Below are 18,857 nucleotides of genomic sequence, written 5' to 3'. Positions count from 1 at the left end.
GCAGGGAACTAGAAACTCTCCCTTGTGGCCTTGAAAAAACTCCTTTCGGAAGGCCTACAAAACCGCCCCAGCTTTGCAAAACTCCATTCAAAAGAAATATATGCTTCCCTTGAACCTCCTAAAAACTCCCCTCGCGAGGCCTACAAAACGTAAAACTCCATGCAAAAGAAGTAAATGCTTCCCTTGAACCTCCTCAAAACGCCCCTAAAATAACATAAGTACTCCCCAAAGGAGCCATAATAAGCTCCTATTCAACCGCCTAAAAAGTCCATAAACATCACTTAAAAACGCCTTGAGGAAGTAAAGAATACTCCATTTTGATCTCCTTAAATTCTCCCTAACATTTCTTAACACTCCCTAACTACCTCCTTTCTATCACCTAAAAACACCCTGTTTTGAGGAGGTAAACAAAACCTCCCTGTTCCATGTAGTAAAAAAACTCCTACAAGGAGGCTCACTAGAGGACAGGCGAAAAAGAACCTCTAGGGAGTATATGGGTGGAAAAAAAGTTTAGAGTGTGTGCAGCAGATGAAAAGACCGCAGGAATGCAACCGAACATACGAACATACAAGAGCGAGATTTACCATCGTCGTCAACTTTCCCACTACACGAGGGCAGGAAGGAGCAGCAGCGCAACCCGTAGGAGACAGATTGAAGCCATTCGAAAGCGTTAAGGCAGATAGAAAGAAAGCGTCTCAAGCGGCAATATTATAAAGCCCTTCGACTGCGCGAGGCGGAAGCACGGCGTAGCAGTCGTTCAACTGGACATATATGCTTTCCCACTAACCCACAAGTGATTAGGTGTTGTCGGAATTTAATGTGGACGTGCAATATCAACAATCTTAAAAACTGTGTCTTGAAGTATGACAGACTAGAATATGAGAAAATATGTCCGTATATAAGAATATGAGAAACATTTGTCCACTGCTGGCTTTGCTTCTGTCGAAGTTTTTTGTGAATTCGCTTGTTGTATTTCTATGGTTTACAATGAATGGTTTCTCACTCGTATTATTAGTGTGATGCATCACATGCCATCAACAGTAACAATTGCATCTTAAAGGTTTTTGCGTGCGTGGGTTCGTGTGGATACTTTGGGAAAACGTTTGAAAAATGGAGGAAGTTTGTAACAAGTAGAGGTAAGAGAGTTTGTCATATGTGAGTGAGTGTCACTCACTCACTCACTCACTCACTCACTCACTCACTCACTCACTCACTCACTCACTCACTCACTCACTCACTCACTCACTCACTCACTCACTCACTCACTCACTCACTCACTCACTCACTCACTCACTCACTCACTCACTCACTCACGTAACAATCTTCGCATTACCTCATTTTTTTAAATGTATATGTGGTTCCTAAAGAAAAGATCGAGGGTGGGACGGAAGCCCGCCTCGTCGGGAAAACACATGACAACAACAAACGCCTCTTCTTTGGTTTTTACAAACATTCTTGGTCGGTGCCAGTTTTTAATTGTTGTTATGCGGTCCCTAGTGTGTGCTCGGCCACACTGCGCGTTTTCGGCTTACGCAGGGTTCAGGTTTAGATATTATTTTGCAGGATCTTAGAAAACACTACCCTGATATCTGGTTAGTGCAACCAGATATATATCAACACTGCTCAGTAGAGGATGTAGGTATTTGAAAATGATTACCCCCCGACATCTTAGAACCAGAGCTAACTAACAGTCGGCGCTCTTTTCGAAACGCCACGAAGGCCAACGGCTACCAACTTCCCTCATCAGTGGATCATCAGCCGGCGTTCGAGAATTCGCGAATGGTGCGAAATATGAAACAGCAAAACACAGTTCGGCGAGCTTCTAACTGGACGGCCGCGTTTTCTTCAACTTCTCATACAGCAAAATAATGCCAGGCGGGCGCCCTTGCGGCTCCTCTGCAGGAGATCCACACGAGGAAAGGAGGCAAGGGCGTGCAGGATGTTCCTCCGCGCGATTTCATCGGACACGGCGGCGCTGCCGCGAATAAAACAGCGCCCCTTCCCCCAACCCCTCGCTGGCCCCTTGCTCGGCTGTCAGAGCCCCCTCTGGTCGATGCCTATCGCGCCTTGGCGGGCGATTTAGGCTGGCGGAAACCTGTTTCAAGGCGCGAAGAGGTCAAGCCGACGAGCAGAAAAAGAGCGGAGCCGCCGCCGCCGCCGCCGAACACGGGGCAGCGACAGAGCGAGAGAGAGAGGGAGCTTCGATAAAAAGGCAGCGCGTCCAAGATGCCTTGCCGGAGAAGCGGGATTGTCAGATGTTGCAGCACGTCCTGCACTCCCAGGTGATGGCGGTAGGCGGGAGCTTACGCCGCTGGAGCGATGGGGGCGGGAGGGGGGGAAGGGGCTGTTTGCTAGAGCCGCACAATGGTGGAGCGCGTTATAGAACGCACCGGTCATCGGCGCCTCGGTAGAAAGAGGAGCCGACTCGTTATTCCGAGCGGAAGATGCGCAGAGTCGGAGCGAGGAAGAAGCTGCGTGTGCTCCCTTCGCTTCTCGTCGCTTCCCTTGAATCTTTCTCCTCTCTCCCTCCATCTCCCTCCTCGCTATATAAACACCCCGTTTCTTGCGCTTCATCGCACGCTCGTTCCGCTCTCTAACAGGTGCTACTCCCGCTGCGGTGAGTCCGCGGACACGGACTGTCCCCGCCCACCCGTCAGGGCCAACGCCGGCCGTATCAAACCGGCTCGAGCCCCGTACCGAACCGATTCGGAACGCCCGTGTCCGCGCCCGCGAGCACTGCGGTTAGCGCTGAGCGCCGCGAGATCGTACGGGCCATCGACGAGAGAGCTCGCCCGTTGCGTCGTCGTTGAGAGGTGTTATCCTGCTGAGTAATTACGAGCATTATCTCGCATACGCCGACGGCGGCGGCGAGGCCGATGAAACCGTGGATCGGTGTTGTTGATGCCGGTGCTGCTGCCATTATGGATGTTATTAAAGCCGATCATGTTCGATAATTGGGATAAGTGCTGAGGTACGAAATTTCGTCGTTGCGAAGCCGGCTGCATTATAGCTGCGCTGAAAGGAACGCGGATGAAAAGCAAAAGAAACGCGCGGTAACTGTGGGGCAGCCCGTTATTAAGGCTGAGAATATGGTGGCCTGGTGGTTAGACTGCTTTAACAGCTGTGGAGCACAGTTACCATTGGCGAATTCAATAATTTGGTGTCGCCCCGATAGGCGCGGGTTGCCGCCGTGACTTAATAAATCTTTATGACGCCATCGATTGTAGCTGATCGGCATCTGCTAGTTAAGTAAGTCTTACAACCGGAAACTGAGCCGGGATTGGCTCTAAGTGCTGCCCATAACACACAAAAAAACTTCTTAAATGCTTGATCCAACCAACGACAAGATTTTCTCATAACACCATTTCAGTTCGTGATATCTTTTCTTGTTAACGAAGGGTACAGTAACTAAGTTCTACGAAAACATTCGCCATCCTGGGATAAATTCCTGGCGCAGAATGTTTCGGAGCATGGGAGCGGGAAGCGACACTTATCTCGTCTGATTCTCGGTCTCTCCGTTTCATATCAAAATCGCAACACATGCACCGGCGCGCTACTGGCAATTCGTCCCGCTAGAAATAACGTTACATTTGTCTTCTCATTCACCCATTTAAGTCTCCAGACAAAAATTGGCCACAAGCACATCAAATCGAATGGTTCGTTTAGCGATAAGGCCTCGAAGACAATGTTCAATAAACTCCACAAAGGCGGTAACAAGCAAACTGCGCAATCTTGATTGATTGTGTGGTTTAACGCGCCGACGCAACGCAGGCGATGAGGCGCGCCGTAGTGGAGGGCTCCGGATTAATTTTGACCACCTGGGGATCTTTAACGTGCGCCGAAATCTCGTACACACAGGCGTTTTTGATTTTCGCCTCCATCAGAAAAGCGGCCGCCGCGGCCGGGAATCGAACCCGCGACCTTGTGCTCAGCAGCGCAACGCCTTAGCCAAACTGCGCAATCTTCAGAATGAAGCAACTTATTTCAATCGTTTCTTCTAGAATGTTTGCCAAAGTGAATGTTGTCATGGATTTTTTTTTCTTGCCAAATGCGGGTAAAATCACTAAAGCATGTTCAGCTCTTGGCCTCAAGTGCAATGCATGCAAATACATCGAGCATGGAATATGCCTGTGCTCAAAGGACACGATTCTAGCGCTGCAAAGACGAACATTTGCAAGTGACAGGTCAGGCGCTTGTCCTGTAACCTTTTACGTGTTTGAATTTTTAGTGCTAATATCAAGTCCTCAAGTATTCATCAACTCGCACAGCAACAAGTTCTTTTTAGCCATGCCCGAGGTGCCCAGGTCTACTCATTACATTACTTCGTAGGCAGCATAACCACTTATTTGAAGTGAAAACTAGAAGTGTGATTTGAGGCAGTGCGCATGCCCAACACGCGCTGTCTCAGCTGTTTTGATGTGTATGTATTTGAGCAGCCCAGGACAGGACGTAGCGCTTAAAAAAAAAAAAAAAAAAACCTCATTGCGGTTTCCTGTATGAGATTGGGGTGGTGTGTGTGTATCACTTCACACGTTTTCATTTTTACAGCGAAGCTGTTTATGCTAGGGTTCAGTAGATTTTTTGTGCCCGTCAACAAGTCTAATACACCTTCCTAACGGCAGATCTAATGACATTTAGAGCAAATGTCATTTGCGGCAGATGTCATTAGTTCAGTGCAACAGGAGAATACCGAATGACATTTGGTGTGAATGGCATTTGGCGGCTAAATGAGGTTGGGGAGCGAGCTCACTCAGCGGCAAAATGAGTAGCCTCGACAACAGTGGCGCGTCACTAGACAGGAAAGTTCAGTAACAAACCAAACAAAATAATGTTTCTGCAGTGTTTACGGTATATTTTACTGTCTCAGAAAAACGAATATTCTTTCCTTCACATTGTTTTTCAGTAAAGGCAGACAAGCAAATACTTACAAAAATAATTTCTTCCCCATGCACGCTAATACGTATTCCCAGAGGACTTGCCTTGGCTTGTGATGTCTACTTATGTCACCCAAAGCAGTAATTTTGTTCCCCTTAATTTAAAAATGAATTATTTGTTTTGTTTTCAAAGAAAACTACTATGTATTAGAACATCCTAGACTCATTTGAGCTATAATTTTGCCGTTTCGCGAGCTTGCTAATCGTCACCGTTAGCGAAACAAATGTCATTTGATATATCAAATGACATTTATTTAGCTGCGTAGATCCGCACTGCTAAACTGAATGTTAACAGCTAATGTCATTCACTTTGAATGACATTCGATTGGCCGTGTGACAACGGCATCAGCAGGCAGAAACGCCTAGCGAACGCCAACTTTAAGACAACTCTATAATTACTACTAGTTCTTGTTTTTTTTTTACATTTAATGATTAGTTAGTGCACAGTGCAGTTGTAAACGTTACGAAATTCCCGTCCATGGTCAATACGTGGGCTTCTACGGGAGGGCAACAGAAAAACCCATATTTGTCTGTTAGGACAAATCTCTACTCTTTTCTCGGTTTTACAAGGTAATCCCAAAGCAATGCTAAAAAAAAATAGAAGCCCTTTCCTAAGAGCCAGAGGGTTAAACGCGAAGCTTTTTGCCATTCAACCTAAGTCAGTGAGGAAGTGAAAATTCCAATTTGCTTCTACATTATCGTAATGGCGCATTCGGATAGACGTCGTCTTCATAAAGCGAGGGACCAAGGTCCATCAAGAATCAAGAGCTTTTTCTTGACGCACTTATGTGGCTTTGTGTAAGTTGGCTTTCCCGCATTGTGTTTTGGGCGTAACGATTTGGATTTTGGACTTTCACTTTGGACAGTTGGACTTTTGCTTTCCGACCGGAGAAAGCTTCGAGTTGCAAGTTATGTATCTCACTTCACCCACTATAATCATCATTCTCAGGGAAGGTTGGCTTTCCGCGGTGCGCTTTGCGGCAACGTCGCCATGAGTGAGATATAGAACGGTTCGCTTTAAAACACGTGCATTATTTAACCATGTCGGCGATGTTTATTTTACAGAGCTTCGCTGGTCGTCCGCCCTCGTATAGTGGAATGGCTCCTATTTCTTGTTCTTCGTTTTTCCCATTTCGCGCAGCAGGCTTACCGCAACGACTTGGCTAACATCATTGAAAACATTCCCTCCCTCCCTTTCCTACGCAAGCCCTTTCACCACGTGGGTCAACGCTAGGGTGCGCATGGCTCGCGTTAAGAAAATGGGGAATGTCCCGTCCGGACGTCTCAGCAGACACCGCCAGGCTGGAGGCCACCCCATAGGCACTTCAGGCCCCAAGGTACCTAAACACGTACAGCTTTGTGCATTAGACACTCTGGGATGTTTTTTTAATGACCCCGACACCCATAGCTCCGGTCACGACGCTGTCCACACTGGCGTCGCGTCGCGTCACAGGGCGCCCCGTTCACACTGGCATGCACGCATCAGCTATTCAGCATTTTGCCGAACACTCTTTCGGCGGTGTCATGGCTTTGAGGTCGGGAAAGGGGACAGCGCCAGTGATCCCTCCCTCTAAGCATTCCTCCCTGCTTCACTCTTCCAGGGAAAAAAAAAAAAAAAAAGAAAAACACCTCGCCTGGGCAGCGAACATGATGCGATTGTCCACGGTTTGTCAGGGGCGCTTGTTTGGAATGTTTGAACCAGCAGAAGTGCTTCAGTGTTTGCTAAGCCGTTTTATAAAGGAATGCGCTTAGGATAAAGGGTTGGGATAGAGAATGCGAAGAGTCGGCGTCGCCCTTGAAGAAACACCGGCGTGAGCGGCCTTGGAGGAAGGGACACCGCGGCGGAAGCCGATCTGAAAAGAGGTCCTCAACGCTTTCGGGCGGATAATTCGTTTGTCACAGGGCAGTGATTTTCAACGGCTGGCTGGGCGAGACTAATTACGTGTTTAAACATGGCTTCTGAGTGACGGAGATTTATGACGCGTCGACTTGAAGGCGGCTCATCGCTCAGCGGGGCGGCTGAGTTTGCTGCCCGAAGGTGCCTTGGTGTACGCAGGGAGGGGAGGCGAACGTGGCGGAGTTTGGTATTCGAAGCATTTGTTTGAGATCGGCTGCCAAGTATTTTAAAGACGGCGGACTTTCTTGAACACAAAAATCTTGGTCTGTCTGTCTGTCTGTCTGTCTGTCTCTCTGTCTGTCTGTCTGTCATAAAGCCTAACCTTATTATTAAAGCGAAGCTTCCTTTGCCCCACTGATGGCCACCGTAGGCGATAACGCACTGCGGGAAAGCCAACTTTACACAATGGGAGGGCACATGATGACGATGGGTTTCCGCAAGGGCACAAAAGGAGCCTCAGAAGAAAAAAAAAAAACGTCTCCCATCGTCGGAATCTAGTCTCGGTTCTTTATGTTAGAAAGCCTACTTCTACTCGATTACGTCATTTAGACACGGTGGGAGCGGCTTGGACTTTGAAGTTTCCCGTGACTATCTTTGTCTTAAGAAAGGTGTTTGATTTTCGGCACAGCACTCGAAGCCGCTTTAGCATTGTAGCGATGTCCGCCGATGACGGAAACGCTTACGAAGCACAAAACGTAAACTGGGACACGCGCCCCGCTTTCTTTGCTAGTGACTGGTCGTTGGCGGCTTGAACTGCGATCGTTGGCGGGTTGGACTTTGAGTATTGCGGCTTGGACTTTGATCGTTGGGCTTTTGGAATTTGCTTTGACTGGGGTTGCATTGGAAGAAAGCTCAGCGTTTCAACCAGCTTTGTCGTTAGGCGAAGGGGCGTTTGAACTTTTTCGAATACGCCGGGACGTGGTCGTCCAATGGCCTACCGCTGCCCGCGTTTCGTCCTTCTTGAATTCAAATCACCCACAGAATGTATCGTAGGAGGCGAAGAATGGGCAAGGATGAAAATAGGACGGCAGGGAAATCTTTCAAAATTAGGCCGTAGCGATTTAAATTCCGTCGGAATGGGCGCGTCGAAAATAAACTTCCAAACGCCAAGAAAAACAATAAACGTGGTTATCAAAGCCGGAGTTCCGATAAGAGCCGCCTAGGGACGCAGGGCCTAATGCCCCGATAGAGGAACGAATGCGAGCGGTGATGGGCCAGCGCTAATAACAGGGCAGCGGGATTCGCGCCATCAACAGGTCGCCATTACTTCGGCCTTGTTGCCCCTCAGCGGCGAAAGAGCTCGCTTGTCCCCCGCCACCTCCTGCCTCTCCCTCCCCCTAGCCGGGAAGCCGGCGCGGGTCCCGGAGTGGAGCGCTTTTCGATCGCGAGGCGTAATCCAGATAATCAGCACGTGGCATCGCATCCAACACGTATATACTGCCAGGCAACGTGAAGAAACGCTGGGCGAGGGAGAGAAGCATAGAAGAAGCAAGAGGATGGGAGCAATTACGAAGAGATCGATCGTACCGATACGGACAGCTTGTACGATGACGAGGGGAGGCCGCCGCAAGTTCCAGAGCGCCGCAGCGAGCAGTTCCTGCGCTCCGGAGCGGCGCGGGTTTGTGCTTAGCTGCAATAGATACATAGACGGCCGGCGCTGCGCGGGCGTATTTTGTAGCTGTTTGGATGAGAGTGGAGAGCGCCGCGTCCACCGTGGTTGTGTTGGGCCACGCCTTATCACGCGCTCGTAGGTGTGAACGATCTGTGTGCGTATGCGCGTCTTGGGCAGCAGGGCTGCGCAGATGCCGCGTTGCCTTATCTTTCAGTGAACCGAAGGCAGCTTTATGGAAGCCTATGTAAATGTTTATTTATTTATTTAGCAACAAGTCCTTTGGTGAGTAGGCTAAAGACAGATGGATTCTGCCGTACTGACGCCCATTCACCCCGTACATGAGCATTGCTAACAGCAGGAGCAACAAAAGGCAAAAGAAGACGACACCAATACGAAGAAACTCTGCGCAAAGAACAACTGGCAAAATAATATTCTTAGGTGCAATAGACAAGGACAATCTGTGTATTCGACAATTCTAATTTAACGAAGAATTTACTACATTCAACAGAAAGGTACTGCTTAAAATTGCGTTTAAAGACTTCTATAAAACGGGACTCATGTATCCTTCCCGGATTATAAGCCTAGGACACTGGGTAATAAAAGTATCGGCCCATCTCCACCAACGTGAAATCTGGGGAGAGGCGAAGCATGCAGTGTATAGGTGTATTCAAGTATTGTCAGTCTCTCGCTTGCTACACAACGCACGATGATTGGGCACCGGGGAAACGCAGATGGGAGGAGCACTCGCACGCTTGCTGAGGCGGTGGCGCCCTCTCTTGCGTTGAACCGTATTTGAGCAATTAAATGAGATACAGACTGGCCGTAAGTTGTCTTCGTGTCACACGCCGCAGCATGCTAAGAAGTATGCTTTACAGGACAAAACATGGCGTTTAAATCCATTTTGGAGACGGAAAATAACATTTTTTTGTTATTAATGCAATTAAACCCTGAATATTTCTGTATCTTAAAATAGTTTCAATCATGTTAGTTTATTTTAAACCAGTTTTATCCATTCTACATTTGTTTTTTCACCATCTTTTGACAACTTCATTTACCGTGACGACATGAGACAACGACGGCAGACGACGCCGACAGCCCGAGCCCCTAAGATGCTTCGCCCCTAATAACCTCTTCACCGTGCCTCCGCCTGTGGCGAAACATCGATGTCAGGAATGGCCAAACGCGGTGGTAGAAATTCGAGCGAATGGCTTCGGGTTTACGTTGGGCCCTTTTAACGGAGGAAGTCGTTTTTGGGGCCTCAACGCGGCTCTCGAGGCCGTTATTTCTTGGCTTGTCGCCACAACGAAGGATGGTTCGTCCTCACCGAAGGGAGTTACGTGAGGTTAGGTAATCCCTCGTTTTTAGTCTATTCGCCACTCACGTGTCACAAGCCCGGGCTGCAACGGAGCAGTGGAGTCGACGTTGGCGTCTTGAGAATGGAACCTAATTAATACCTAAACTTTTGTAGCGTAAGCTACACTGGCCGAGGTTGAGCAGTTTCGCGTGGACCTCGAAGGGCTTGGCAAACGCGAGGAGCATTGGATTGAACTGGATTGAATTGGATTAAATTGGATTGGCTTGGATTGGATTTGGATTGGGTTGAATTCGCATGGCTCCTGGCCGTTTCGCATGGCCGTTTCGCATGGCTCCTGGAGAGCCATGCTGCACATGTGCGAGGAGCAGTGACTGGGCTGGACTGGACTGGACTGGACTGGACTGGACTGGATTGCATTGGATTGGAATGGGTTGGAAATCGTTTTATCAGCAGTATGCATGATAATCAGCTAATCCTAGACAACCAGAAAACCTAAGAATAACGAGCTGAATCTTAGCTCACGCTACGTACATGCTGGCATAACCGAGCTAAGAAACTGCTGATTTTTTAGAAAAATTGTGGCTTATGGCCTAATTGGGGAAACGATGGAGTGCGGCAAGAGGGTGTTACGTGTAGAGCAAGAAGATGTTGCAAAGAGAGAGGGATGATGATTATGATGAGAGGACACTTTCGGCTAGTGGATACAAATCCTTTAGCAATCTCGGCATCCCAAACATAGCGCGGAACTGACATCCTAGTTTTTTCATATAACTTAGATAATTCGGACGGAAAATTTTCCTTTCGCTCCAACTCACGTTTGGAGGTCGTACTCAAATTACATTCACAAAATTTAAAGCCGGGTGTTGCATTGGTCCCTATGCAAATCAGCACCAGAAATTGTAGGTTACGAGAACATCAAATAAGCTAAATTAAAAGCAGTGGTCTTCAAATTAGGGTTCGTGAGGGCACTTTGGGGGTTCCACGAGCCCCTCCGCGACAATCCACGTTTTCGTTTTTCCCAAACCTCGCCGCTGACGTCAAAAAGTGGCTTTGGCGCACGGCACGTAAGTTTCCCTTCTCCGCGTAGCACGATTTTTAAAGTTGGCTTTTTTACAAAATTGAGGTTTTGCGAGAACGCTGCACATAAAAAAATCAACTACCCCTCTGTAGAAAAGACAACGAAGAGGGAACGCGAATATTTCCAAAATCAAGTCCTACACCAAACAAAGCAGCCCAGGAGCAAGCGGACACATTTTATTTATGATGATTAGTTTGGTGATAACGTGATTCCTACCTTATGTGTGTACCCGCCGCGGTGGCTCAGTGGCTAAGGCGTTGGTGCTGCTGAGAACGAGGTCGCGGGTTCGATTCCCGGCTGCGGCGGCCGCTTTCCTGATGGAGGCGAAACGCAAAAACGCCCGTGTGTACGAGATTTCGGCGCACGTTAAAGATCCCCCCCCAGGTGGCCAAAATTAATCCGGAGCCTCCTTCCACTACGTCGTCCCTCAAAGCGCAAGTGCAGCTTCGGCGCGGTATACCACACATCAATCAATCAATCCATCAATCAATCAATCAATCAATCAATCAATCAATCAATCAATCAATCAATCAATCAATCAATCAATCAATCAATCAATCAATCAATCAATCAATCAATCAATCAATCAATCAATCAATCAATCCACTTTTATATCGAGGAGCTTCCAGCCGTTATTTCGCTCGTCCCCGTGCCTTATATAGCTCCAGCGCCTGTTTGCAACTCCCCATCTGCCGAGTCACAGTACTGCGCAGCCCGGACGCCATTGGAATGACGTCACGCTGGAGAAAAAAAAAAAGGGCTGACGGCAAACTAATCCTCACTTTAGTTTGCGAAGTGGAATGTCTGCGCATCGGCTGATGGGAGAGGCTGGTGTTTCCCTATGGCATGCAAATTGCAAAGGTAACAGTAATATGCAAAAAGGGTAATAAAACCGACAAGACTAACTGTCTCCCCATATCAGTTTTGTTTTCTGTAAATGCTTAGAAAAAAGTCATGCCAAAGCGCCTATCATCATTTATCGATTGTGATAATATCATAAGTACTGATCAGTACGGTTTCCGCAAGCACAAGTAGATATAATTGGATCTTCTTGCCCTCAAAAATTAATATCACAGAATTTTGAAGTCGAGCAAATAGTACCGGGATTTTATCTGGATTTATCGGAGTATCAACCACAAAATTTTGTTGGAGAAGCTCAACCGTTATGGTATTAGAGGCGTAGCTCATGTTTTAATCTTTTCTTCTTGTCAACATCGGCGCCGGTTATAGTATCTTTTCTATGAATACTTTATATTAATGCGGTATTGAAGATTGACAAAGCAGCGAAATATTAAATATATGCAGACAATACCAGCTTGTTTTTTGCAGGCAGCTCTGGTATCGATCACGCAACTATCGCAAATGAAACGTTAGCCAAAAGTAATAATTGTGCCGTTATTAATTGTCTAAGAACAAATGTCAGTACAACCAAACTGCTGTGAAACTAAGGTTATTCTCTTTCACACCAGCACCAAAAAATTGGGTTACTTTCTATTAAATTAAACGACACAGAAACCGGCGCATTAAAATCGTTTAAAACAGTTGGGATATACTTTTTAAAAATATGATGTGGGATGACCATAGTACATATATTACCAGGGAATTTTCTAGGACAATCGGTATAATACGCCGCCACTATTTTTATCTTCCAATATAAATGAATATGCGTCTGTACAACTCATTATTCTTACCTTTGATTAACTATGGAATTCTTGTTTCGAGAATACTACCACGAATGAAAACTTGCACGATCTCACAGCGTGAAGCACTAAAGTGTCATTCGTTTGTCTTGCTACCTTCTCTGTCTCTAACACACTGCTGATGCTTTATAAGAATTTGGCATAGTTCCAATTAATTCCATGTGTAGCTATGAGCTATGTCGTTCTCGTTAATTGGGTTTAATCAGTAATGACAATGCATTACCCAGGCTTGCCAAATTAAAAAAAAAAAAAAACATTGGAGAAGTGACGGGCACGTTACCAGTAAAAAGTGGCAGGATTACAGTTACAGTTACCTAAGCGAAAAAGTAACTCAGTTACAGTTACAGTTACAGAGTTCACAAAAGTAACTTGTTACAGTTACAGTTAACCTAAAAATGTAACAACGTTATTTTTCGATTACTTTATAAAACTAAGTGAAATATCATAAACTATATGATAGAGATTATTTGATAAAAACGTACGAAGGCACGCGAGTAGACACAAGGGCGCGTGGTAAAGCCCTACACGAAGGGAATCTAAAGTGTGGCACACTCAAAACCAACAATCGTTTCGTACGCCTCATTTTGTTGCATCAAGTATTTTGTTCATGCTCCCTCGGTATGCAAATTTATTTGCAAAACCCATTGTAACTAAGGATGAGTTGTTTCTACAAGTTGGGATTCGAGCTTTCCTCTTTACGGAGGTGTAATTGCCAGTTTCTTTTTTTTTTCCCCGCTCGACTGAGGGCAATGTAAAATTCTTAGGAATTCACATTAAAGACCTACCTCCACCCACGGTCTTCTGAAGGGAAAATAATCATTCTAGCGATCTCCTCTCCTAAACTATGAGGGGAGCCGGGACGTGGAAAAGTGGAAGGTGGGGAGGATATGGGGAAGAAAAAAGTGCGAAAAAGTGAAAAGCCCGAGCTGTACGTCGGCCTTTAACAAGTGTTTCTTTGGATAATTTCTACAAAGAGGAAGTAACTGTGACGATAGTTTCTGTTACAGTTACTGTGTAAAAAGTAGGTGTTACAGCTACAAGTTGCTCTAACTTAAAAGTAACTAGTTACAGTGATAAGTTACGGAAAAAAGTAACTAGTTACCGGTAACGCGTTAGTAGAAACTAGTTACTGCCCGGGACTTCATTGGAGTGTACAAGACCCGTACACCAGAACCTTGGCACCTAAATGAATGCGCACAGACAACGGGACACAAATAATCCAGCACTTATTACCTACAACATTAAATACTGTGTTCATTAAAAGAAAACTCACAGTTCGAACGCTTTCCCTCAGACAATTGCGGGATTTGATTTCTAAGCCCAATGCACCGTAATGAGACTTCTTTTCATGCTGTACCTGACATTTCTAATTGAGCTGATTTGCCCTGAGAACTGTACTGCAGTTGTTCTGTATTACACTTGTTCTTGTTCTTGTGTGCCAGTTGTACACTTGTAATTCCGCTAATGTTTGACTTGCTGCTTTGTGTGCATAGCTGGCGAGGGCCCTTCAAGCTTTTCCAACAGCTTTTTAACAGCGCGGCTGCTGTTGCTGGCCGTAATGTGTGCGATGTCATAAGAAAACCCCAAGTCATAGTTACTCCCCCGGTTACCGCGCTCGTGAGCACGCGTTTTACGAGGAGCGCCAGGCATCGTCCAGTCTTACGCGCAGCGCTTGAAAAAATACCAAGAAAGCATTTCACGTGCGTCTGCGCCTCAAGGTGGGAGCACAAGACAGCTCGCGCTACAGGCGCCCAGTTCGCAAAGCCGGTTGCCGCCGGCCCTAGCGCGTGCTGACGCGTTCCACTTTGGGACAAATGTGAAATCCCGCAGACAAAACAATCCGGTCCCGCCAGTAAAGGATGAGGAAGAGGACGATATAGATGGGTACGACGATGTCTACTACTACCACAGTTAAAAGCGGAGGCGGAGCATGTAAAGAAACAATTTCAAACCTTCCTTCAGTGCTTACATAGAAAGAAATCCTCCAGCTTCGCTATAATTCAAGATTTTCGCGACTTAGTGCAAGCTTGCCAAATTTATTCCGTGTGTTGGTTTTGTGTTTTCGTGGTCTCCCTGCAACGCGACTGTGAAATAAACTCAATATTACTGCTTCTTTCTGCGCAAGCAGTGCCTACAGCTCTGCTGCAAGGGGTGGAACGTCACGCTCCGGCAGCCTCCAAGCATGTAAAGGCGAGTTGGCGGATTAAAGTCCGCACCACCACGTGGCACGACTCGTGCCGTGATGCAGCAGAGCTCGGTATGAGCCTCCTCACCCCCATGGACACTTTTCCAGAATGTCACTTTGGCCTCTAATGGAACTCACCGCGTGCGCAAAATGACCCCTTCACAAAAAATCCTGGGCCATCTGCACTAACGTGAAACCTGGGTGGGGGCGACCATGCAGTGTTTAAGTGTTTCCTCGGTGCCTTAGCGTTTTGGCAACGGAGATGAAACCGTTGGGGGAGGGGGGGGGGGGGGGGTGTAGAGGTATACAGCTTTGCTGTAAAAGTCTCTTGTCTTTTGTCTTTGAAGCACGAAGCTCTCTAGTGCGAGGCGTAAACGAGTGTCCCGGTGATTGTCTAGCACGCATTACGTTCTCGCGCGAGGAGTAAGCGAGTTTCCCGGTGTTTTAGAACCGTGACTGCATAAGACGACGATTGCGACGACGACCACAGGAGACGCCTACAGCCTCAGCCCCTAACGGGCTTCGCCCGTAAAATCAAGATCTCATGAAAGCGAGCCTCTGGGCCTTTATTCGACGTTAAAATGATGCCTTTGAAGACTATACAGCTTGAAAAGCATGCCGCACGACAGGCACACGGGGCACCACGCATGTAACGATGGGTGGTTTTGACGAACTGTCCAACGCTGGGAGCACGTAGTCCGCTAAGCGAATATCAAGGGCGGCAATGTTTACACAAGTAGCGCTGAAATAATAGTACGCCCGTAAAGCCATATTTGTAATCTACGGAATAATTTAACTATAAGCCGCCCGGGGTGTTTTACGTATGCCGAAACACTCTGCCGTGAACTCTTGTGCAAAGAAAGAACAGTGAAAATTTAGAATGAATCAAATAAGAGATTCAGCCCTATCTGTCCTGGAGCGGGAACACGAATAATGACTATTAATGAGCCATCCCATTATGTGAAGGTGGATGACCACGAAAGCTGGAGTCCGGATTATACGCGCCATTACGAAGATAGAAGAGGAGCGAAATTCAAAACAGATAATGAAAACTGCTCTTGACCACAGGTCCGTCACCCTGAGGAGCCGGAGTATAATAGACAAGCAATCGCTTGGAAGGCCTACAGAGAGAGAGAGAGAGAGAGAGAGAGAGAGAGAGAGAGAGAGAGAGAGAGAGAGAGAGAGAGAGAGAGAGAGAGAGAGAGAGAGAGAGAGAGAGAGAGAGAGAGAGAGAGAGAGAGAGAGAGAGAGTTGGAACAGACAGTAAAGAGAATAATGAGCTAATGAGCTTGCCGTCCAAATAACGTTCTGGGCAACCTGCGACTTTAATGGTGAACGCGCGCCAATTGCGCGCACACGGGGGCATTCGTTTTTTAAAGCTTCGCGCATGAAACACGACGCGCCTCGAAGACGGGTAAAGCCTCGGAGGAGCTCTTGTTCACTTAAAAGAAAAATGCTCGGAACTCTAGCCACATAAAGAATCGCGTTAGTAGCAATGACATACCAGTGCTGACAGCGTTTTGAAATTCTCCGTAGAACTTCATGCAAAGCACAGACCTGATGTGACGTGCTGCGTAAACACAAAGCGAGCAGAACCAAGCCGGCAAATAAACAACAGCAGCAGCATCGGCAACAAAAAAAGCTGAGCGGGGTAAGGGGCCCATAATGGGCGGGTCCGCTGGCAGCTCTGGCCGACCCGGCATCGCCTCACAGCGCTACCAAATCCAGATTTATAACCCCCCCTTCTTTGCCTTTTGTATCCTGCGTCTACGTTAAACACACAAAGGCGCAAAAATAATTCAACCTCACTCATTCCTAGTTTTTTTTTTTTTTTTTTGTTCGCTTGGTCATTTTTCGCGTAGTTAATGTCTCTCATCTTCACACGCCCTCTGCGAAGCGGTGATTCAAAGGGGTACACCTAGACACCACGTCTTTCAGTTCCAGCTTAACCCGTAATTCCTACTTTTTCTTCTGTCGTCTAGGCATTGGCTATCAGGTGACGCCACTTCGTGACGTCATTTCGCAGTGACCAATGGAACAGGAGTATAACCAGCGACCTCTTTTCGTATGCCGACAGCTTCTCGCGTGCCTTGCAATCAACGTGGCGCCGCCGAAAGCCCCTTTCCCCCTAACCTCACACAGGCTCCTTTCATTCTCACCCCGTCTGTCGGTCCGGGACCACGCGGCGTGAAAAAGCAGGCGCGATACAAAGGGCCTCATTACCGCCTTGATATGCTGGAGCGCCGGCGGGACAACAGGCGAGAGGGGTGTGAGGGGGACGACGGCATAAATTAGAAGAAGCGGAGCCGCCGTAGGGACCTGTTGACACCTTGTTTTTCCGAGGGGGCGACGCGCGGTGGCCAGGCGCGAAGTTGTTTCGTGGGGGGCGAACGCGCGATGCACGTTTTTGAGCGCAGCGCGCCGAAGACGGCGCGGGGATGCGGGTAAAGTTATACAAGGGGAGAGAAAGAAGGGGCATAAGGCAGCTGCGACGCAACACGACGTGTGTACAGTGCATTTCAGCGCTGGGCTTCCCACTACGGCTAGCTCCGGCGGGGGGATAATATCCGATAATGAGGCGGAGAGAGCAAGGTGGCAATTATCGCGGCCGGGTCTCGCTCCGGATTCTACGAGCCCGTACACGTCGTTTGCGTGACTCGTTATTAGAGACACTTACCCCCACACGGTTGCCGCCTGTTCCTGCTGGGCTCGCTCCGGGATGACGCGTCTTGGGGCCGTTGTGCCTCGTTTCTGGTCGCACCCTGTGGTTTTATGGCGTTTCACACGCAAATGCAGTCCGGATGCCGTAGTGTTGCTGGAGAGATTAGAGAGTTTTAGCTGACCGTTTTTGACGCTCCGCTATCCTCCCGACGTGCCGCTCAGCACAAACGGAGCGTCAGCAGCCGAAAGGCTTTTAGCTAAGCGATAACCGTATCTCCCTCGGCGGGGAATGATTCGCGTGACTGGTCGTTTCGCGCGCGCGCGTGTAAACCGAAACTTCATCCTAAAGGAAACATAAGAATTTGTATTTGGTCGCCCAAACAAAGCAAAATACCGTGTTTCTTGGTCTCATTTAACCTTTTTTTTTTGTATAATGTAGTCGCTGACATGGTATAATTTTTCTAAATATCAATAAACAAGCCGATAAACTTTGGAATGGCCAAGCCAAGGCTGTCTTTCTCGGCGCTGCATAGAAGCAGCCCCGCGCTTCGGTCGACGTTTTTCGCTTCCGTTCTAGAGATCTTTGAGGTGTGTGGCACCATTGCCTATTCGGAAGCACTTTCGCGGCTTCGTCGGTCGTGTTTCAACTGAAGAAACGAGCCTTAGCGCGCTCGCATCGCGGGGGCAGCCATGTTGTTATTTCGTACAATAGCGTAATCTGCCGCGACGGTCCGCTAAGAGGCCCCTGTTAGCGGAGCGGGGCCCCGCTCCGGTATCGCCGGTAGCGCGCTAGCGTGCCACACTGCCACGCATGCGCAATGGCGCTCCCGCTTGCTATCGGAGCGGAGCGGACCGTCAGAAACGGTCAGCTAAAACTCTCTAATGATCCGAGCCCAAATTAACCGGCGTCAGATATGTCTCTGAGGGCAGTAGTCCATTTTCGTCGTGGCAAACTTTCAAGCGCGTAGCTTTCTTTGCGGCTGTGACGACAGCAGTGCACGCTTCCCTGCCGTTGAGTTCTTTGCATTTTTAATGCGAAGCTTTCTGTGCCCAACTGACGGCGTTCGATGGCGCGCCAAAATGCACTGCAGGAAAGCCAGCTTCGCACAGTGGGTTTTACGAAACGATGATGATGATAAGCGAAGGCACATCAAAGCCAACTTGCGGAGGCAGCACGGGGTAATTGTTCTGCGGATGTTAATCTCCGTCATTAAATAAATTGGCCAAACAACATTCGCACTGCTAAAGTACCACTGTCCAGAAAAAGGCACCTCGCTTCTCTCAATACATTCGCACCACCGCCACAGACGTTCCTATCCTTTTGGCGCAAGTCGAGATGTCTCGCCCTCACGGTCTCTCCTCGCTGGCGCCCCGCTTCCGACAGCTGCGTCGGCCGCGCCAAGTGATGTAGGAAAATCTCCCCTGGGTCGGAATCGAACATGGGTTCCTCGTATTTTAACCATCTTTTTCATTAG

At 48.0% G+C, this 18,857-nt stretch overlaps 1 protein-coding gene across 1 annotated transcript in view; it reads right to left on the bottom strand.

The window, feature by feature from the left end:
• The window catches only part of LOC144152436 (uncharacterized), a 294,334-nt gene extending 276,717 nt beyond the window's left edge, over positions 1 to 17,617 (bottom strand). Inside the window, exon 1 of the transcript XR_013319165.1 lies at positions 17,399 to 17,617. The gene's annotated coding sequence lies outside the window, so the exon portion shown is untranslated. The remainder of the gene's footprint in view (positions 1 to 17,398) is intronic.
• Positions 17,618 to 18,857: the final 1,240 nt, after the last annotated feature.

The sequence above is a fragment of the Haemaphysalis longicornis genome, unplaced genomic scaffold, assembly GCF_048455015.1.
Source record: "Haemaphysalis longicornis isolate Haplotype H1 unplaced genomic scaffold, Haemaphysalis longicornis Haplotype H1 scaffold_9, whole genome shotgun sequence".
Taxonomy (NCBI): domain Eukaryota; kingdom Metazoa; phylum Arthropoda; class Arachnida; order Ixodida; family Ixodidae; genus Haemaphysalis; species Haemaphysalis longicornis.
Note: the sequence above shows the minus strand (reverse complement) of the source record. Positions and strands in the feature narration are given on the sequence as shown.